Source organism: Pan paniscus, chromosome 6, assembly GCF_029289425.2.
Source record: "Pan paniscus chromosome 6, NHGRI_mPanPan1-v2.0_pri, whole genome shotgun sequence".
Lineage (NCBI taxonomy): Eukaryota > Metazoa > Chordata > Mammalia > Primates > Hominidae > Pan > Pan paniscus.
Genome location: NC_073255.2, coordinates 55312369 through 55321795, shown reverse-complemented (window position 1 = coordinate 55321795; position 9427 = coordinate 55312369). Strand labels below are relative to the sequence as shown.

The following is a 9427-nucleotide window of genomic DNA, read 5'->3' as shown; positions in this document are numbered from 1 at the left end:
GTTATACCACAGAGAAGCATTCTTTGTCTCAACACTTTGTGATTTTGAGTGTTTCTGAAGCAGTTGGATAGGAAGCTTACTGAAACTTTAAGATTGCTTACTCTCGCCACATGCGATTGTCTTCATTGAATATAATAATCTTGGATTAAATTATCTCGAGTGTGGCACTGCCCTGTCTTTAGCTATTGTTTCAGAAACATGAATGCTAGCCTGATATTTAATGTCTTCAAAAATTACATTCCCTTAGCAGAAATACACATTTTACTAAACGTGTCACTTGGTTATGGTATTAATGCTTAACAATTTTGATATGAATATGGTAATTCTAATTTATGATTTCAGGCCTTCTTAAATCTTTATTATACATCTAATAATAATATATGATCCTTTTGATATGTATTCATTCTGTGGTAAATTTCTAATTTTTCTGAAATTTTAACTCATTTTCTCAATTCTAAAATATCTCTCAGGTGTGCCTTTCATATTGACAAGCTGGTCTTAATGGAATCATAGTCTAAAGATCATGGGCTGTGGAGCCAAATAGACCTGTTGAATTCTGGCTCTGTCATTTACTGGTGACTGTTGGTTACTTAATTATTCAATCTCAATTCTAAAGTGAGAATAGTTTATACCTGTCTTGTTGGAGAGAGAAGATTAAATAGTAAAATACAGATTTAAAAGGCCTGGTTCATGTTTTATGATTGTGCATCTTCTTTGAATCTGCCTTGATTTTGCTCTTGTTGCTGTGAAGGATCTTTTCAGCTATTTTGTGTGGTTGTCCTAGCTCATTCTGCTTAGTGTTTGTGGTATTTGCATCATATTATTAGAGATCATATGCCATCTATCTTTAGTTTTGTGGAAAAATTCTAATTCCAAAGAAATATCTCTTAGTTATGTTTCTCCTTTTCTACACTTTAGAACTTTTTTAAAGGTCTGTCCCAGATTATTATTTTTCTCTACTCATGCTTATATGTTATTTATTGGTCTCCATTGTTACTCCCCAGTGTTTTTTTAAGGGACACTTTACAGCCCACCTTTAGGGATCTGATTAAAAGAAAGGATTCTATCAAGGTCCATGGCAAAAGGACAGGTTGGATAAAGATAACATCTTTTAACTTCCTTCTTATATTCCTAGTTCTTGACCTCAGTTGGGGAGCTGGTGGTGAGGGAGCACATTTTAAACAGTTTAAGCAGGTGAGGCCATCTTGAAGGTTTGCCCCAGCAGCCTGGGTGAATGGAGGGAGTCTTGGGAGAATAGATAAGATGCAGTCACCACTTTTAACTCTTGCCCTTAAAAAATACTTTTACAACATGGCTTATAATGGAAAGAGCATTAAAATGGACATTAGAAAACTGCCAGTGATTCTAACCTTAGAGAGTTTGTACAGACTCCGTAAGATTTGTTTTTTTAGTGATAAAGGGAAATTGTACTGGTCATTCCTTAATGACACATCCAGATTTCTCTTATCATTTACCAAAAATTTATGAATTTGAGAATTGCTTACACAGTATCAGGTGCTGGGTACTGGGAGGTACAAAACAAAGTATAGTCAGGTAAGGGCTAACTTTATTACTAATTTGGCTCATTATAAAAACAACGGGAAAACATGAAGAGAGGGCTTTATTAAGGAGTTAAGTCAGCATAATGGACCACTTAATATATAATAACCACTTAAGGGAAAAAGAAAAATTAAGAAGTCCACATAAGGTGGTGTTTTATAAAGGCAAATGCTGTGGTTAAGGGCACTTGGGCCATTGGTGTTTTGTGACAGCTGGGCTCAGGCATCTCAACAAGCAGCGGTGTGCGTGCTGAGAAACAGGGCCTGCCACGGCCAGTGAAACACAGCTATTAGAGCTCTCTCAATCCATTTCTGCTCAGAAATGTAGAGATGGCGGGGAAAACGTAGCTAAGTCCCAGGTTCCTCGGATATGGTGAGGGCAAGCACTCCCATACTACAACAACCTGTGCAGTCAGTGAGTCCAGAGCAGAGGCCTTGTCTCCTCCTTTGCTCACCTTCACTCACTGCCCTGGACTGTCAGGCCCCATTTCTCATCCCCATGTATGATGAAGCCATGCAGTCCCAGAGAGGGAGCCATCAGCGCTTGGTAGTCTCATGCTTTAGTGTCAGAGTTTCACCTTACCTTTGTATCCAAGAAATGCATGCAGCTCAACTTTCCCTTAAAAGGCTTCTAGGAAAAAACTACCCCAGCATTTTTTTTCCCTCAGAAGAATATATTAGCTTAATAATAAAAGGTATAGTAACAAACTTTCCATTTAAAATAGTGGCCTAAGCCACAAATTTACCTTTCCTGCCCGTATGTGCAAAATTTTCATTGAAATGAAAAAATACACACTAAGAATAAACCCAGTGTGATGTTGGAAAAGAGAGAAGGTTACCATTTTCAAATATGACAGGTGTTTCTGGAGGTCACAAGGCAAATGGTACTGGGTTGTTGGAATCCCTGAGCTAAATAATGGCTGTGAAAACGCCAGATGAGATTGGTTATCTCAGCAGTGCCTGGGCTCTACCCCTAGCTTAGGCAGCAAAATAGGCTGTGGGCCAGTGGTCTGGTATCTGAAAGGATTGCCAAGACAAGCCTTGCGGAGCTCATGCCCAACTGTTCTTGTGGAGCCACTGGGAAGTGGAGTTCCCTAAATCAGGGGGAGTCATTTACAGTCGCCTGGCTTTTGTGGGCCCTGCAGCCTGAGAAGTGAGTCAGGATGGCAGGTACTTCGTTGCCAAGTTAGACAGAAGCACAAGTATTTGATGAAGCAGTGGAACTTCTTGATGTAACTAACTCCTGTCTCGGTAACTTTTTACCTACTTCCACATTTTTTTAAGGGTCGACCCCCACTTCCTACAGTTTCTCTATATCCTTGCCACTGACACATGCAGGCTTACGCCGAGACATAGAGGAGGTCTTTCTCACGCCACAGTTAACACATCTCTATCCATGGCTGGGCAATATGAAAGACAATTGCTAAGGAAGCTTTCTCCTGTCAGCATACTGATCACTTTTAAAGTATAACTTAACATTACTTCCCCTTGTAAAAATCCTCCAATAGATTCCCATCTAAATGAAAATAAAATCCAAATTCCTTCCTAGAGCCAAATATCATTTCTCTTCACTCTCCTTTCTTACTTTCCTTCATCCCACTGGATCTTAAGGTGCAACAAACATGTTTCTCATATAGGAAGTGTGGTAGGCAGAATTCTGAAGATGTTCCTCCAAGAGACCCATCCCCTGCTTATTCAGTCAAATCTAGGTACTGCTGGGAAGGGACTTTGCAGAGGTAATGCGGTTACAGACCTGCAGATAGGGAGGTTATCTTGAATTATTTGTGTAGGGCCAATCTAATTTCATAAGTCCTTAAAAGCAGAGAATGTTCTCTGGCTGGTTAGAGAAGAGGAGGGCTAAAGAGGCAGAAGAAAGATGTGGCAGAGAGGACGTCCAAGATTCCGAGCATGAGAAGGATTTTCTCTGCAGTTGCAGCTCTGTGAATCAGGAGCCCATGCACGGAGGCTGGAGAGAAGTCTCTAGGAGCTGACAGGAGCCTCCAGACAATAGCCAACAAAAACCAGAGGTGTCAGTCCTAGAACTGCATAGAAGGGAATTCTGCCAGCAACCTAAATAAGCCAGGAAGCCTCACCCACAGGTTCCAGATGAGAATCCAGGCCGGCTGACACCTTGATTTCAGTCTTATGGGACCCAGAGCAGAGAAACTGGTAGAGACTCCTATACTTCTGATGTACAGAACTGTGGGGTCATAACTGTGTGTGGTTCTAAGCTGCTAAGTTTATGGTAGTTTGTTACAGCAGCAATGTGGGGTAGGGAACATTACACTGTTCTTTGAGTGTGGAAAGCTCTTCCTTACAGCTGCTTCTTCAAGTTAGTAAAATATAATTTCTCCAGCAAGACCTTCTTTGACCACTGGGGAGATAGCCTCCACTAACTTCCAACACGTGCATGCCATCACTATCATATTATCCTACATTTTTTATTGGTAACTGTTACTAACTGAAAATACTTATGCTTACTGTCTTTGTCTCTAATCCTATTTCACACCCATTAGAAAGTTCTTTACAGCTAGGGACTTTATGTGCACTTCACAACCATGCAAGATTCATGAGACTTCTGAAAAACCCAACATCATGAGAGGCACCCAGAGAAGAAGCAGAGTGATTCCCATCAAAGAAAACCATTGATTCAGGAGACTGAGTAGAGCTTTAGAAAGTCTTGATCCCAGAAGACATGGTAGCCACCAAATTAAAATAGGCAGCTATTGTATTAGTATATTGTTACATAACAATATCACCACAAACTTAGTCACTTTAAACAACACACATTAATGACCTTGTAGTTTCTTTCAGGCTTAGCTGGGTCCTCTGCTTCAGGGACCCACAGGGCTGCAATGAAGGTGTTGGTCAGGACTGTGGTCTCATCTGAGGCTTGTTGGGGAAGGATCCACTTCTCAGCTCACATGGTGGTTGGGCAACATTCAGTTTCTTACAGATGGCTGGACAGAGGGCCTCAGTTCTTGCCATCTGTTGGCTGGAGGTTGCCCTCAGTTCCTTGCCATGTAGGCATTCCAGTGTGGCTGCTTGCTTCCTCAAAGCCGGCAGGGGAGAGAGCCTTTCCAGTAGCACAGATGTTACTATCTTCTGCAATGTAATCACACAGGCAACACTTTGTCATCTTTGCTGTATTCTGTAGGGTGAGAGCAAGACACAGGTCCTTCCCACTCTTAGGGAAGGGTATTAAAAATGACAACTACCAGGAGGTAGGGATCATGGAGCCTGCTTCAGAATCTATCACAGCTGTGAAATAAAGGCCCAGGAAACAAGAATTCTAATGGTTAAAATAAAAATCTTAGTGGAAGAACTGAATTTTTAAAATGGAAAGGGCTGAAACAAGATAGTTAAAAGGAAGAATAAGCTGTGGAATTATTTTACAATCTTCAGCAGACAGAGCGAGAGTGAGGAGTTAAGTAGTATGACAGATTCCAGGTAACTAATATCCATATAATGGGGAATCTATAGAAAGTAAAAAGGAGAGAGGTAGATGATATTTGCATTATTAAGAGCAGATAATTCTTCTGAGTGAAATACATAGTTCATATCAAAAGCATCTTCTGAGTGTGTGGTGTTATATATATATGTAGGTTTTTCATCCAGGGTTCTTTGGCTCATAACTCCCACAGCCCTTATACAGTCTTGTTATAATGTTGGATGTGTTAGGCCTCAGGTAGGCCTCTGGTGTTCTGCCCTCCTTCCACTCTAATATTCTCCCACCTTTCTGATTGTGGGTCTTAAGACTCAAAATTCCAAGAGGACAGGGTTCAGAGAGCTTCCCAATAGCTGAACATGTGGAGGTTCCGGGAGAGTGGTGTGCCCAGGGAGGGCATGGAAGCTCCAAGCCTCTCCCCCCATACCTTGCCCTAGCGTTTCTTCGTCTGTATTTTTTCCAGTATAGAGCAATAAACCGGTGAACTAAGTGTTTCCCTGAGTTGTATGAACTGCTCCTGCAAATTTATTGAACCCAAAGAAGGGGTCATGGGAACTTTGAAGCTGGTTGGTCAGAAGTTCTGAAGGCCCGGACTTGGCGACCGGTGTGGAGGGGCAGTCTTGGGGACTGACCCCTCAGCCTGTGGGATCTGACACCATCTCTAGGTAAATAGTGTTGGAATTGAATTAGAGGACATCCAGCTGGTGTCTGCTGATGAGTGTATGGGGAAATAACCCATATTTGATCACAGAAGTCTTCTGTGTTGATGATTGTTGTGTGAGAGTAGAGGAAAAGTGTGGTTAGAGGGAGTTTTCTCTAAACAGTGTTAAGCAAGAATTGGGGATGGACTGAGACATACCTTGGTAAAGTCTCTGGGGAAAGAGAGCAAGAGAGCACAACCAAACAGGCAATCTATAAAAGACTAAGAATCAGAGTGTCAACTAAAGTGTCAAAATAACATTAAATGCTGGAAAGTAACGGGGCTGAGTGCAGTGGCTCACGCCTGTAATCCCAACACTTTGGGAGGCCAAGGTGAGAGGATCACTAAAGGCCAGGAGTTTGAGACCAGCCTGGGCAACATAGTGAGACACCCATCTCTACAAAAAAAAAAAAAAAAAAAAAAAAAAAAAATTAGCTGAGTATGGTGGCATATGCTTGTAATCCCAGAGACTCGGGAGGCTGAGGTAAGAGAATCACTTGAGCCTGGGAGTTCAAGGCTGCAGTGAGTCATGAATGCACCACTGCATTCCAGCCTGGGTGACAGAGTGAGACCCTGTCTCTAAAAAGAAAATAATAATAATAAAACAGTGCTCACAAAGTTCTGGGGGCAAATAATTTTGAGATTAGAATTGTAGATCTAAGATGTCAAATGGGCGACTACAGTAAATTCTTGTTTAGATACAGTGGACCCCCAAATTATCATATATTCTTTCTGGGGAAGAAAGAGGAAAAGTCCCCTGAAGGATGCCTTAGGCAAATGAGAAATGAATCAGGATAAGGAAGTTAGCAAAAGGGAAGCTATAGTCCATGCCAAGCCACCATGAGCAAAGGAACCAGCAAACCCTGTGACTAAGTCTAAATAATTTTTGACAATGTAGTTGCACAGTTTAATACAACTGTTAAAATGAATGCCTGAAATAAAAACATAACATTAAAAAAATCCAAAACTAAAATTCCAGAAGAATTTCAACAAACAGGGATAAAAGATAAGAAAAAGAAAGCAGCTGCTCACATTTTATTGTGTTATGTTTTGTTTGAGGGAGTTTGGCATATATTCAGGTAAGTCTTGATGTTGAGAGAAAGTATGTAGGTTCAGGCTTAGGACCGGGGCATTGAGGCTGACAGGTGGGGCCCATGGCAGGCACAGGGTGTTTGAAGTGAAGCCTGTGGGGTGGGTTGGGGTGTGTCAGGCTCTGGCCACATAATAGCAAGGGCAGAAGGCAGTCAGAAGGCCATGGGGTGAGGACATTGCAGGGAACCCTACTCAAGCCATGTGCTTTATCCACTAATATTTTTAAAATTTATGTATTTATTTTTATTTTTATTTATTTATTTTTTGAGACAGAGTCCCGCTCTGTTGCCCAGGCTGGAGTGCAGTGGTGCGATATTGGCTCACTGCAAGCTCCGCCTCCCGGGTTCACGCCATTCTCCTGCCTATCTCCCGAGTAGTTGGGACTGCAGGTGCCTGCCACCAAGCCTGGCTATTTTTTTCTATTTTTAGTTGAGACGGGGTTTCACCGTGTTAGCCAGGATGGTCTCGATCTCCTGACCTCGTGATCCGCCCGCCTCGGCCTCCCAAAGTGCTGGGATTACAGGCATAAGCCACTGTGCCCGGCCTATTTTTTTATTTTTAAAGTATTTTTATATGGAATACTTCATGAATTTGCATGTCATCCTTGCTCAGAGGCCATGCTAATCTTCTCTGTATCATTCCAATTTTAGTATATGTACTGCCAAAATGAGCACATCCACTAATCTTTTAGAACAGTGACTAAGCAAACAATAAGATCACATTTTTTCCTAAAAGGATGATATTGTCAGGAGGCTTGGATGTTACTCTTCATAGAGGACAACAATAACAATAAGAAGTCAGGATTTTAGAGTAATATATCTATGGCGCACAGGAGTAGTTTAGTGTAATTTATCAACTGCAAGGGCTCTGAGTAGTTAGAAAACAGGAATAATATGGTACAAAAACAAAGTAAATCCAGACTCAGAAATTCAGCCACTGCTCCCATTACTGAGCCCTATCATGAAGTTGGAACATATGATAATAACTAAATCGAAAAAAGGCAGCTACCATTTTGCCATGAAAATGACTTCAGTAGACATTTGTCTCATTAAAGAGAGGATACTCCCTCCTGTTTTCAGCAAATTACTGCTGAAATCCTTTGGACTGAATTAAACTAGGCAGACCTGGAACTGTCACAGATGTTGCCAAGACAATTATTGGAACTCCAAGAAAATGATAATTAGCATATTACCTCTGAATAATGAGAACCACGTATGAAATTTTAAACCTGGTAGCCATATTAAAATAGTAAAAGGAACCAGGTGAAATTAATATCCTATTTCAACAGGTAATCAATATAAGAATTGTTTATGAGATACTTTATATAAATTTTTCTTCTTCGTATTGAGTCTTTGAAATCCGGTGTATATTTTGCATTTAAAGCACATCTCAGTTCCACCTCACCATAGTTCAAGCGCTCAGACAGTCACATGAGACCAGAGGCCGCCACGTTGGACAGGGCAGATCTAGACCAGTATAGCATCCGTGACCATGTCTGTAATTAAGGCTGTTTCCTTTACAACTCTGTGCTGTATATCTGCAGGCAGCCTTTTGAACTGCAAAATAATTTAATTTTTATACCTTTAAGGTAAAAGTTGAGAATCTGGTGCTTCACAGAAACAGACTGGCTTCTGCTCTTTAAGAGCCTCACATCCTGTTACCCCAACATTGCCACAGATTTGGATACTGATCTTTAAAAACTCTTAGCCTTCATTGTTAGGCATTTTGCTGCAGTTCAGGCTCATTCCATTATCTAAACTCATGTGGTGCAAATTATACCATAAAATTATTTTCAGAGGAAAAGTTTAAAAAGTAATATTTTATTAATAGTTACAAATAATTTAGAAGTACTACATATTGAAGAGCAAAAGAACATAAGGCTATAAAAAAATAGAAAGCTTGGAATAGTGCTATTATTGATAGATGTTTTTACTGAAAAATGTCCCTGAAGTTGTTGATACTGAAGTTTGAAACTCACAAAATAATGTGTTTCTAACATTGCCTTTTAATTTACTGTTTGTGTTATGCCTGTTTAATACTTGAGGTAGATAGATGACTTTGTATTAATAAATGATCATCAGGTGTTTTACATGCTCACTTTCATTTAAATAAAAAATTAGTATTCAATCAGTATTGCTAAAACATCTAACTAAACATATGTAACATGTGAATATACATATATTTAAATTTGTGTATATAATATAAAGATCAAAACAAAACATATATATATGTATTTGTTTATGTCTAAAATGTAAGTGTAACTGTTAGTAAAATAGAAATAGGACATAGATCAGAAATAGGATATGAAGCTTCCAAATCATAAGAGAAAAAAACAAAGGAAACCCAATTCATGAAATTGAGAAAAAAATGTTTAAAGGTGAAGAGAAACTAATGAAAGCTTAATAAAGAGAAAATTTTAAATAAGATGTCAGGAAAAAGAGGAAACATTTCAGGATTCATAACAAATGCAAAAACTTCCTTGATTAATAAGCATAGCCTCCTAAATTAGGTAAAAAGGCAAAGTTTAATTACATTATCTTTATAAAATGAAATAGAAATATTGAAAATAGAGGAATAGAAATATAAACAGGAAAGTGCCAACAAAGATCAGGAACAGGATTATTAATA

At 39.7% G+C, this 9427-nt stretch overlaps 1 non-coding gene across 1 annotated transcript; it reads right to left on the bottom strand.

Moving 5' to 3' along the window:
• Positions 1 to 7366: 7366 nt before the first annotated feature.
• LOC112440650 (U6 spliceosomal RNA) lies at positions 7367 to 7473 on the bottom strand. Its single transcript, XR_003028659.1, has one exon. It is a non-coding gene; the product is annotated as a U6 spliceosomal RNA (small nuclear RNA).
• Positions 7474 to 9427: the final 1954 nt, after the last annotated feature.